Genomic DNA, 13,901 nt, shown 5'->3' on the forward strand with positions numbered 1-13,901 from the left:
CCATCTTGATAAGTTTTCAATTGATAGCATCTAGATTTGTTGACTTAAAAAGGGTTTCATGAATTTTTTGTGTGTAAAAGAAGCAAACATAGATTTCAAAATTAATCAATGTGACTAAAATTTCAGTGTACGTATAAAATTTCCATTAAATCCTGCAAACAAGTTAAATTTTGTGGAATAGTTTATGATTACTTAACTTCTCTAATCAATTTAATCAGCTCATGTTTATTGATAAGTGTACACACAAAATCCAACCGAAATAGATCTACCCATTGTATGTGCACAGTAACATCTGTATTAATCATGTAATCACCATTTGCTTTAACTGTTTATAATTCTATCAATTGTTCTAATGATTTTGATTGATTGCAATCCTTTAAAGAACTGAATTTGACGTAAATCTATCATCTTGGTCGATAAAATGCTTACTTTAAGACAGTGGCAGATGATAAGAGTCACCCTCAGGACAAAATGGGGCTTGGATGGAGGGGTCAACTCAGCTCGGAAAGTTTTAATGGAAATGTAGGGGGTCTTGGGAAGGGTTAGGTTCTAGGCCTATTATAACAAGATTAAAAAGCTACATGCAGCAGCATAAGTTGGAAGATTCATTTCGTTTATTTATTTCGTTCATTTATTTGTTTTTTCACAACATATATACGACAAAAGTAGCAAATACAGAGAGTTATGGAATGTGAAAGGAAAGTGTATCAAGAAACCCTTGTGGGCTTATCTATGATTCAGTCACTTCAAGTCACACCTGTCACATGTCTGACACTTCAACTCCTCCATTTCCAATAACTTGTTTGTCAAGATAGAAATTAGTGATGGCTTCATTTTGGCCAAGACCCATCGTACCACCACCACAAGGACCATCTAGCATTTGAAATAGATGCACCATGCTGCAGTGACAGCTTTGAACATGTAATACATCAATGGCATAACACAAATGATGTGGGAGATGTCCATACATCCATGTCCATAGGTCCACATTCATGTCCATATGTCCACATCATTGTCCATATGTCCACATCATTGTCCATATCATTGTCCATATGTCCACATCATAGTCCATAGGTCCACATCCATATGTCCACATCCTTGTCCATACATGCCCACATCTCGGTCAGCTTGTCCACGACTTTGTCTTTATGCTCAGCGCAGAAGTTTCAGTTGATGTTTCTATTTGGTCTAAGCAGAATTTGTAAGTTCATATCGTGAACGGTAGGACTTGTCAAACCTTCCATTCCTGCAGCTACTTTAAGCTATATGCTGTCATCAATAATCAATAATTACTGCATAAATACATCAAATTTACAGTTACTGTACATTATCAATTCATTTTGGCTGTAGTGCTACTTTTGGCAGGCTGAAAAAAAACATAGAGGAAGTGTTTTGATTATAACTCCTGTACTAGTATATCACATACTAGTTTATTTATGTTGTGTATTTGATACAGGAGGGATTTTTTTCACATGGGGTGATCTCAAGTGGTGACCAGGGTGCCAGGTACTTGTCCAAGTAGAGTACAGTAGCAACTCCCTGATAATAACTTAATGAGTTAGTGCACATATGCTGTATATGAACAGTATTGCAATTAATCATGATAGTTCTCTCACTGTCTGTACTCTTCACTGATTCACAGTTGACATTTTAAATTGGTTGAAAATGGGTGTGGGAGGGTTATATTCATTTGCATAGTACAATGTCACACCGAGCAACTGGATTGTCAAACAAGGTTATCGTTTTTGACGTCACACAGCAACGGTATCTCGAGACAAAGTCCGTAACAGGATGTTGTTCTATTTTGAAGGATTGATAACTTGTCCATGACTAATGTGGTGGGAAAGTAAATGACCATGCTGTATGTGAACTGCTCAGATAGAATTTGCTCGTACAGTCGTTGAACCTAGTCGGTAGTGTACTAGGTTACTGATTGTTACCTACTAATTAGTTGGTGGTTCCCCTTATTTATTTACCAGAAGTGTTAACTATAATACTTCTTCTCTAGCTCTCACCCCCTGATCATGCTCTGGTTGTCGGAGTCCTGAGTGTTGGGAGATTCTATATGGTATTCTTCTTATACCCAACCCCTTTCCTTCTCCTTCCCTATCCCTCCCCTATCCCTTCACTATCCCTCCCTCCCCTGCCTTATCCCTCCCCTATCCCTCCCCTGTCCCTCCCTTATCCCTCCCCTCCCCTATTCCTCTCTCCCTCCTCTATCCCTCCCTTCCTATCCCTCCCCTCCCATATCCCTCCCCGCCCCGCCCCACCCCTATCCCTCCCCTCCCATATCCCTTCCCTATCCCCATCCCTCCCCTATTCCTCCCCTCCCCCTTCCCTTCCCTCCCCTATCCCTACCTCCCCTATCCCTCCCCTCCCCTATCCCTCCCCTCCCCTATCCCTCCCCAGTTTGTGTCTGTTGACATGTGAGTAAACCACGATCAAGGTTTTGTGGGTGAATCAAATGTTGCTAATATGATAGATACTGTAAGCGCAATAATTATTTATTGTGATCACTAAATGTCTATACACTCATGGACATTATACAGACACTTCAAATACTCCATACTCACAGTAGCACAAAACCGACACACTAGCTATATATAGCTTCTTCAATGCGAAGGTCAGCCAGTAGTAATATATTAACTGTGTGTAATTTCAGTTTATGGTGAGGATCGCTATGTACATGACTTAGCTATGCCATGGCTGTATAAACTCATCCTTTGCTTTGATAACTCTCATAACAATGACAGGAAATTCTCTAAAGGATGTGACTTGGTTAGGGTCACTCTTACTATGAACACTTGTACAGTACACCTCACGTTGTTAATTATAACAGATGGCTGCATACATAATAGAGAGATGATCTTTAATACAAGATCTCTGAATCAGGACTGTATGTATGTATGTATAGTAATATACACATAATCCCTGTCCACACAGACTTGCAGAGATGTTATGTGTGACAGCAATCTGTTTTACCTCCATGGTGACAGTATATCTCTTGTCCACATAAACCTATACATAGATCGTATGGCTATAAGTGTACTGAGCACTAGAATCCTTTTTGTCAAATTGCACACAGTCCATGCAGAACGGCTCCTTTGTGCACATAGACATAATCTTTGGTTGTTTTTTGGTCATATTAATTGTCAGGTAATTAGTGATAATAATTAGTTTATGTCTTGGCAAGTCCAAAGGCCCAATACTTAATGCTACACTGATAGCAAATCTACTTTTGTATGTCATTTCAAAGTAAACTTCCCTTTTTCACTTAATATGACCTTTGGTTCCGGGGGGGGGGGGGGGTCTGAGAGACTCAAGTTCACACCATGGGGCGTGTTCCCAGAGTCTTTTGAAATATGATAGATTTTCACTAATTTACCTTTGATTCCGGGGGCCTGCCTGTGAGACACAAGGATTCACCCTGAGGTATCTGCCCACCAAGTTTAAAGACAAACAGCCCAGCAGTTTAGGAGGAGTTTTTTGCACGAAATTTTACACACACCCACCCACCCACACACGGACTACTTTTGACTCTTCCCTCACTCATGGACTTTCGGTAACCCTGGGGTACCCCACCATGAACAACCCCCCTGAGAGTAGCTACTCAGGAAAATTATACACCATGGCAACCATTGCTATGGCAACTGACATAGCTGTATATGAACCAACTGGCAAAGGAATTACAATATCTCATCTTCCCTATGGGAGTGATGAGATTATAAGTAATTGCTAACATGAAGCTTAACAAAAATATGAGTTTCAACTGTACTGTGCGCCATGTACAGAAACGTTCCGAAGTAACCTAAGTTCGTAGAACCCAGTCAGGGCTCAAGTACTTTGGATTCTAAAGGTGTGTGCAATCAGTGTTGTCTCCATTCATACACTGCACTAGTTATGAAAGTACACAAGTTTATCTATATTGTACATACTGTACCTAAATGTACTGTACTGTATACACCATTCATGCATGCATGCTTTAATCACCATCTTACGTTAACATGTGTATTCCTGTAACTACTTGTGCCACTGATTTTCTCTGTTATGTCTGAGCCTTATAGTGATCACTAATTAGTATAATAACATATTCACGACAAGGAGTTTAATTCGTTCGAAAAACAATCTGCTCTGTAAATATATACTGTACATCTGTTATAAAATCATTCGATGGAAGTAATTTCTACCGTTCCCCGGTCGTGTTGTTTCGTCGTGGTTTGTGTGTATAAAAAATATATCATACTGCCATTCTATAATTACATTATTTTTGCCCCAGTTGAAATACGATGTTTTTCTGGTCTCCCCTTTTTTTCAACTAGCTTTGTTGAACCTTTAAAGGGTTTCATTGTCATTATTACACATACTGTATATGTTAAAATTTTGTACTACTGTGCAAATGAAACAAATTAGAAAAAGAGGGGAATTACTTTCCATGTTACTACTGAAGAAAGATTATTTATCGTTAAAGGAATAGTCCAGGTCAAAATTGATTTTTGATATGTTAAAGAGGAACATTATCTAGGCATTCTGGTGAAATTTACAGTCAATTCCTATTTACCATTTTTGAGATATTGACAGTTGAAGTTATCTGACATTCTACCAAAAGTGAACTTGAAGCAAACAGGTGTGATGTCATAGTTGCACACTAACAAATAATGTTTTTGAATGCAAATTTCACCAGAATGCTTAGATTATGTTCCTCTATAACATATCAAAACAAAATTTTGAACTGGACTATTCTTTTAAAAGCATTGCAACTTTCAACTGTAGAAACTCTGAAAGCTGTCTTGATTATGTAAAGCTTCCTTCCACTTCCCTGCCTCTCCCCCCCCGATCTTTTCCCCTCCCTCTTCCCTTCAAGTGTTTCCTATCTGATACATTGACGATGATATGGCATTCTGTTGTCGTTGGGAAGAAAGAGGATTCACTTTAAAGCCAGGCACTGACAGTTGCTCATCCAAGCCCAAAGCAATGCATGTTTCTTTTGTGAAGGAAGGCTAGGAAAATGCAAAGTGAAATAACAGAAAGCGGCAATTTTATGGAAATTTGACCAATTATCTTAATCAGTGTCATCTCATTGGTGAGCTGAATCTTTGATTTTGCCAGATTCAAAGTCTTTGCAGCAAACAAAAATATCTGGTAGTAGATAAAGGCTGGTTGAGAGGTATTATAATCATCTGTTTGGCGGTCTCTCAGTCTATATAAACTTTAAAGACAATTAAAATATTCTGTCAGGGAAGAGTCGTCGTGTGTGAGGACAAAATGGATTTTAAACTACTGTAAGTCTCTGTCATTTGTTTGATGTACGTACAGAGCTGAACATTGTATTACAGTATCTTGATATTGTAAATTACATTTCTACTGTATACAGTGTAGAACTGAAGACATTTAATTTAGAAGTACAGGTTTCTAAGTAGTTAGTACTGTAATGAGACCTGTACTTAATTGTCCAACTGGAATGCAGAACTTTACTGTTCAGCATGTAGTTTCTAGCCCAACAGGAATGTGTTGACTGTTTACAAGTGCTCAATGTGTTAAAGGTATAGGTTTTTGCTTTTTGTGTACAGATACATTTTAGATTCAACAGGAATTACTGGTCAAAGGCATTGTGCACTGCAACAGGGATGTGTTTACTGAACAGGGAACATTTAGTACTTGATAGGAATGTGTAATGTAACTTACAGCCTGTACCCAAATATACAACAGGAATGGGTGTCCTGCATTTACTTCGTTCCTCGCTTACCTGTCTCCCCCCAACCTATGCACCTCATTCTACCGCGCCTAGAATGTCCTGGTAATCTTTTAACACTGTGCACCCTCTGTGACCCGGCTTCACGGGTCACCAACCTTCCTTCTCATTCTACCAACCAAAGCGTCTACTTCGTATTTTTTCGAGCGGATATTTTCCACCGAATTTCGTCCACTTTTGGTTCCTAGGATCGGAAATTTTTTCCCATCCACTGTTTTTGGAAGTATTTGAAGTCTTTGCAGCCCGATAAGTATCCTTTTCTTTTTTTAGAGAGGTTTTTAGGGCTGTTTTTCGGGAGCGGCGTTCGCTCCGCTTTTTTTCTGTGCAGAACTCTAGTACTGGTAGCAGTTCCGCGAATTGTTTACCGTAGTTACGCTAGTTCCCGCCTTTTTTGGCTACACACGCTATTGCGTTAGTTCTTTCCCTCACCCGTTGTTTAGTTGTTAACTACTCTACTTCTCTTGTATTATCGCTGCTTTATACGTTATATATCTATATTACTTGTCCCTTCCTTGCTCCCAGGCTCGTTCCTGGCTTTTTCCCCACCTTTTTGTGGGCTGGCCTTATGCCTATTCTGTTACCTTGTAAGCCGCGGGCCTCTAGCCGAGGCACGGTGTTAAGGTAGTATCGCATTGCCCTTACCATGTGTGTATATTTTATTATCCTTATACCACATGTGTATATTAATTTATACTACATGGGTATATCATATTTATAATTACATTTGTTTGTAAATGTTTACATTATACCTATCTCTTCCTTGTTAGCTGTTTTCCTCCCCAAAGAAGGGGGGCTTCTCCTATCATATTGTTAAGAAGTTGTTCCCTTAGCTAGGGGTCATTCAGTCATGTCTAGGAATCAGCTGAAATGCATTGACTGCTCCATGTTCCGGCCAGTGAGGGCCGGGGATGAACTTGCCCTTGTCCCTAGTGCCGTACTTTTCCAGGAGGGTTCCGTGTCTGGTGCGTTCCCAGTTCACCCCCATTCCTTGGCTAATTATCATTACCTGGCTAGCAGGACTTAGATTGTAGCTACAGAACATACTAGACTTGCTCCCCAACCCCAGCGGCTCCCTAGTAGTGGGAGACCTAGTACAGATAGGAGAGGAAGAGGAAGGAGAGGTGGTGAGAGGGGGCCGAGGAAGAGAGTGTGGACAGAGAAAGAGAAGGGCCAGGCTCCGGCCAAGAGAAAATTTTTTTGCCTTCCATGCTTTCGTTACTTGTTCGCTTTAAGTGTTGGGTTTTCACTTTTGTAGCGTACCTTGTAACCACGACCCCCTTTTCGCATTAGCGCGAATGGGCGGTTCTCGCATTGTTTACATGTTCTTATCTGTACATGTTTTTATCTGTTATTTTTCTTATAAGATGTTTGCTCGTTTCATGTACTTCGTTACTTGGTCGCTTTTCTAAGTGTTGGTTTTCACTCTTGTAGCGTACAGTACTGTTTCGCTTAACTCCCGTGGAAAAAAAAAAAAAAAAAAAAACCAACGATCGATAACAAACGTTGAAAATCACAAAAAAAAAAAAAAAAAAAAAAAGTTGAAAACGAATAAGTTCGTTGACAAAATTTAGACCACTGCGGGCACGGTTGTCAACGAAGTTCTACAAATTTTCCACGAAAGTTATCGCGATCAAAAACCGCAAAGGCAATTCTAGTCTCCCCACCCCGCTCCTTCCACTCCCTTGGTTAGTTTACGTTCTTACGATAGACTACCTTTCCTAGCCTTCCTAACGTGAGTTTTTCAATCATGTACTCGGAGCCACTTGAATTATGTCAATTGTTTTGATGTTCCGCCCGGATCGGGCGGGGATTGGCCAGGATCCTTGCCCCAGAGGCAGGACCTGTAGCCCAGAGACCCTTGTTGGTCTAAATCTTGTTTACGCCAGCTCCTTGGCAAGAATTATACACTTGGCTGGCTAGCTAGCTAGCTCCGGGACAAACTGGACACCATCCCGTACCCCCAACGGCTCTCCGAGAGGGGAGGGAATTGTAGGAGAGACTGGAGGTGAGGAAGAAGCCAAAGAGTCGTTAAGAGATAGAATGGGGAGTGGCCAAGAACACATAGAGTGGCCCAATGGCTTGGCGCACTGTACTAGCTGATGTACGAGACTCCCCTTCCGGAGGAGAGAGATAGAGAGAGAGAAGAAAGAGTTTTTGCCCCCCCAAGGTCCCGGCGACGTCCGGATTGTATGACCAAGGGGGCAGGCAAGGGCAAGGCCTAGGCCAATGTAAAGCCCATTAGAAATTCCGACCAGAACCCAAGGTCCCGGCGACGTCCGGATTGTATGACCAAGGGGGAGGCAAGGGCAAGGCTAAAGGCCAATGTAAAGCCCATTAGAAATTCCGACCGGAACGGACAAAATGTCCGGGTCGAGGAGAGTGGTACTCGGCGTGGTACACACAGAGATGGGCTCCGGGAGCCCGGGTCCGGCGAGACCCCAGAGGGAGTGAAGAACCGAGGTTCCACTCCGGATCCGAGACCGGCCTCGAAGCCGGGAACCGGAGCTACAATCGACTGCTGGGTCCCGAGAGATGGGCTTCGGAGGGCCCGGGTCCGACGAGACTCCATAGGGAGCCCGAAACCAAAGCCCCACTACGGACCCAGAGCCGGTCCCGGAGCCGGGAACCGATGAGATCGACGACTGCTGGGCCCCCAGAACGGGGAAGCAGGGGCACAAACCCGGTCCGCAGACCTCCTAGCTGGAGCCGCGGCCGATCCCGAGGCCGGGGGCCGACGAGAGTAACAACTGCTGGGCCCCCAGAGCGCCCAATCCGAAAAGAGAGCCGGCCCCGAACGAGGTTCCCACGGCGAAGGGACATATACTTATCCCCAGCCTCAGAGAGGGAAGGACAAATACGGGCACTGAACACCCGGCCGCGACACCACGATCAATCCCAGACCAAAGAATGCAACCTGATTTGTCCCCCGGTGAGGAACTTCTGGTTTGCAGAACGTCGGTCAACCTGTCCGGCCTAGACGACGAGGTCGACCCCTAGATTTCGGGGTTACAGAGGACGGTTACTCCCGCTTCCCAGAGGAGGAAAGCCTTCTACATCGGGGGGATCGTTGCCCCCCGAAACTAGCAGCTTGGGCTGCGACGACAGGTTCGAATCAATTGCAGAAAAACACCGCAACCGCTACACCTTTAATCGCTACACATCCCAAATGTGTTTAACAAGTACAGTACCAGCAGAAACCAGGACATGACATAGTTTTCCTGGGCATTCATGGGTCAGATCGTCCTCGCTAATTATACTCCTCTCTAATAATAATAATTCATCGCCATATATCTAGGTTTAAAACCTCACTTGTGTTCTAAAACACTTGTGGAACCCACTCTCAGAACATGTTAAAATGCGCAAGCCGAATATGCTAAAATGCGCAAGACTGAATGGTTTCAAACGATGCTTTAATATCTTGGCAAACTGCCAAAAAGAGGACTATCTCAAACATTGGCAACGTGCCAGAAAAACGAAAACTTCTTAAGCCTTGGCAAACTGCCAGCAATGTGTATAACGCGGTACATTTGTTAAGAGAGGAGGCGGGGCCAGGCAGTCACCTGGCTTGCCACGTGTGAGCTCAACGTTTGCTGCAACGAGCTGTCGACTATGTGAGCGACCCTATGGTATAAGCCTCTCTATTTCTCTGGAGAATTACCAAGACATACGCGTGAGTAAGTTGAATAAGGGGTAGGATAGAACCCCATGAAAGCTACAAGGGCTATCACGCTCCGAACATACGGGATACGCTCCATGAATAACTTGTTCGATGTTCCAAAACTTTAAGCAGAGTTGCACTTCGTAGCACCTGATAGGCTGGCCGTGACCATGTGCTAGCTGGTTTCAATAGGAAGTTGGAAACCTTCACTGTACTACGATAGTGATACAATTCTCATCTCGACATGAAGAGACTTGAGAAGTAACAGGTACGTTAGCATAACATTTAATACGTTTTATAACATCAAATGTGGTGTTGTTGAAACGTCGACATAACGTTCTATGAGATTTTAATGTTATATTAATGTCATATTCATGTCCTTACGAAATTTGTGTGGATTTACTAGCCTGAAAACGTTTCGGTGACATATTTTTTTACACCGCAAATAACGTTATCATAACAAAAGACGAAGCGTTTAATAACGCGTTTGTGCGTGATGAGTAACTCCCCGGGCTCGGTTAAAGCAGCCAGGGATGTATGAGGTGGAATTTCTACAAACCCACCCTCTCACCAACTTCACGGTCCCTGTTGGGAGTTTGTTTCTGATGAGTAGACCTATAGCCCAGTTACTGTAGCTCAGTGGTTAAGGCCGGTGCCTTGCAATTATAAGGTCCCGAGTTGGGGTCACTCCAAGATTAATGTATGTCGTCCAGTCACAGAGTTGTTGACAATTCATTATCATGGAAATTAAATACGAATGTAAGAGACTGAATTCGGTCAACTTGCGGCCTTGATAGGTCTACGAGGTTTCTTCACAAGTTCCTGCTTGCAGGATGATCCAAAATACATATAATACATTATACTAAAATACATAAATACATATATAGTTTTAGTAGTCACATACAGTATAACAGTTGTAGCATTGACCAAGATTCTGATGAAGCAAACTATCCATTCAGTACTCAATTTTCGAGAGCACTGTGGTCAAATGGTGAAGGCAGTGGACTGATGATCTAAGACTTGCAGTTTTGAGTCCTGGCCAGATCATCCCGTTGTGTCTTTGGGCAAGGCATTTTATCTCCATTGCGTCTTTCCATTCAGGTGTATAAAGGGGGACCTTTAGATAAACTGTCAGTCGGGGGCTTTTTGGCTACCGCAATGAGGAGGGATCTGTCTCTATGTTTGACAGGTTATCGCTGATCAGGGTTATTTTGTTAGGCGGGGAATAGTGCCAAAACAGACAGGCACTGCCAGCCGAGACCTCTCTGGCACAAGTGGTAGACTTCCTCACTCCCTCTTCGAGGAGGGAAAGCAAGTGTCAACCATCAAGAACTACAGGTTGGCAATTACCACGATCCACCGCTGCTTTCCAGATGGGTCCACCCCGGTCAACAACGGGGACATCACCCAGCCCATCAGGGGGATGGCAAACAGGCGTCCTCGGACCAGACGGCTCGCCCCCTCGTGGAGTCCATCAGCAGCACTGCAGGCACTCACTAAATCACCATACGAACCACTGGCTTCAGCCTCGCTGGCAGCCCTTAGAAAGAAAACCCTTTTCCTGATCACCCTCGCGTCAGCAAGAAGAAGGAGCTGTTTCCACGCTCTGCCTACAAAGCAGAACCATATTAGGTTTGAGAACTATGGGAGAATGGTCCCCGATCCGTCCTTCATACCCAAGAACCAGGTCCTTTCCTTCCTGCCGGGGGACATCTTTATCCCTGTAATAAAGACGCTTTCCTCAGTCGCAGAGGATATACTGTGGGGCCCAGTCAGGGCTCTCAAATGGTACTTAAACAAGACTCAACCCCTGAGACGAACAACCATGTCCTTGTTCATACTACCCAGAGCACCTTTTTCAACGGTGTCTAAGGACACCCTCTCTCGGTGGCTGACGGAGATTATTCGCCCCTTCGCAGTTGGCACAACTTTAACGAGAGCCCATGACATTAGAGGAAAAGCGGCCTCGACAGCTCTTTTTGCAGGAGTCCCAATAGAGGTCATCCTTAAGGCAGCAGCTTGGCGGACACCAACGACGTTCGTCGCCTGTTACCTTTCAGACTCATTACAGGCTGAGGCGACATTACGTAGCGTGGTGATGCGAGATCCGGCGGGTACTAGGTCCCACCCCTCGGGCCTCCCACCATCGGGCAGTGCCACTCGGTGCATAGGTTGGGGGGAGACAGGTAAGCGAGGAACGAAGTAAATACTCCAAAACTTACTGGTTTGGATATTTACGAGTGACGAGCTTACCTGTCTCCATTCCCGCCTCCCTCTCCCGAGGGGGGTGGAACACAGCCGCACGGAGGAGCGGTCTCATTGACTTAACAAAACACCTTCTAGCACAGGCCAAGAGACCTGAGGAAAGGAGGTTCCACTACCGTACGAGCCCCCGTACCATCACCTATTGTTACCAGCGAGTTTGTTGCAAAGTTTTATCTTGACCGGTAGTAACCGGTAGCAACTTGTAGTAATCGGTAGTAACTTGTAGTATCTCGTAGTAACTTAGGGCCACTATGAGTGACTTAAGGAAGAGTGTCTTAAAGTGTTTTATATATATATGGAGAAGCGTTATATATATATTTCCTTTATAATGTTGATACTCTTTTTCCTTCGTCTTTCTCCATTAAACACTACGGTGCTCAGGGCCTTGGGCCTAACTTGTAGAGTACCTTCTGCTACCTTTTTTAGACCTAAGGGGTACAGGCTGATGGGGTCGTACAGGGTAGCCCCCCCCCCTCCCCACAGGAAGGGGAGTACTACCCCTCCCGTTGGAAGCGTCAGAAATTTGATGTTAGACTAGGAGTCGAGGGGGTAGCCCTCCCATCTGTCGGGAAGGACTACTACTCGACTCCAAGGCAGAGACCACTTTGGAGGGGCTTTGGTCTCATGAGAAGGAAGGTTGGTGACCCGTGAAGCTGGGTCACAGAGGGTGCACAGTGTTAAAAGATTACCAGGACATTCTAGGCGCGGTAGAATGAGGTGCATAGGTTGGGGGGAGACAGGTAAGCTCGTCACTCGTAAATATCCAAACCAGTAAGTTTTGGAGTGTACATGTAGTGTATGGCACATAAGGTATGTGCTTACTGTTTACATGTATTATGAAGTGAAACAAGAATGTGTAACTGTGTACAGGTACATTGCAATACAACAGTAATTTGTGTTTATTGCCTACAGGTATTTTGAAGTACTACAACAGGGATGTGTTAATTGTTGATAGGTATAATGTAGTTCAACAAGAATGATTTACTGTTTAATAATAATAACAATAAAGATTTATGATGCGCACGTATCCACCCAGAACGGGGATTCAAGGTGCAAAAAACAATGAACTCCCACAAAATTAATGTAAAGTGTCCATAAAAGCTTGTAGCATAAGGTAAGTTTTCAAAGGAGACACTCTTAGCCGTCTCAATTTCAAGTGGTAACATATTCCACAATAGCGGTGCAAATACAGCAGGAATCTGGATAGTCTTTACAAAAGAAATTGTTGATAACTTGTTGCCTAAGAAACACCTATTAGTGCAGTAATTACACTTTAATAATCTTCACTTATACTTGTAAAACCTGCAGGCTATTTTATGTTGGTTCGAGTATGGTGTTGCCATATTAAAATGTTATTGGAAGGTCAATGTACCATAAAAATAACATTTTTGTTTTAAGATAGCCTGACAAAATTGCAACAGGTATGATTAAACATAGGTTACAGGATTGCTAATTTACAAAACATTACAAAGAATTGCGGGAGGAAAAATGTCCGTAACTTTTGGTTTAAATACTTAACATCTTGCTAGTTAATTAGAAACAACCCAAATATTACTAACGACTTAGTTAATCTCTTAGTTTATGAATGAGGGGGTTACTTATCTGATTGTGTGAGAATATTAAGTGCATGGTGTTTTCTATAGCCTGGTTTGACATGAAGTTTACAACCCAAAGCCAATGACAGTTTCAATTTACAAGAGTGCATTGCCATGTTCTGTTTATATCAAACCTAATATTGGCTGAACTATGATCTGTCTTATATCCAGGAAGTAGAGGACCAATATTAGTAATATTACTCATTGCCCTTGGGATGGTTAGGCTGTACAGTTGAGAAAGCTCCCTGGAAGCTTGCTGTGGTAGTAGATACAGCGACCTTAATTAAAGGAACATCACGTACTGTAGGATATATGTGAACCTCCTAAAACATGTAGTAATATTTAGAAAAATATCATACTACATTCATATAAAATATGATAAATCATTTACAGAAAAGGAATTTCTACCGTATAATAAGTCTTTCAACATCAGAAATGTGTTCCAATTTCACAACCTGATAAATTTGACTATGCCAGAGGAATTCTTACTAACTTGCTTTGCTGTCTCACATGGCAAATGTCATGTCACATGACATGTCACATGTATACTGTATGTGTCTCCTCATACTGTATCATTTGCTGAAACTATACCTTGTCTGGAGTGACCTGGTATATTGACCTTTAGCCACCATAT

The 13,901-nt window shown here is 43.0% G+C and overlaps 1 protein-coding gene across 4 annotated transcripts in view; it reads left to right on the forward strand.

Annotated features, from left to right (window-relative positions):
- The window catches only part of LOC139974837 (ras-related C3 botulinum toxin substrate 2-like), a 58,494-nt gene that overhangs the window by 17,566 nt on the left and 27,027 nt on the right, over nt 1-13,901 (forward strand). The gene's annotated exons all lie outside the window — the stretch shown is intronic.

Source organism: Apostichopus japonicus, chromosome 10 (genome assembly GCF_037975245.1).
Source record: "Apostichopus japonicus isolate 1M-3 chromosome 10, ASM3797524v1, whole genome shotgun sequence".
In the NCBI taxonomy this organism is placed as follows: domain Eukaryota; kingdom Metazoa; phylum Echinodermata; class Holothuroidea; order Aspidochirotida; family Stichopodidae; genus Apostichopus; species Apostichopus japonicus.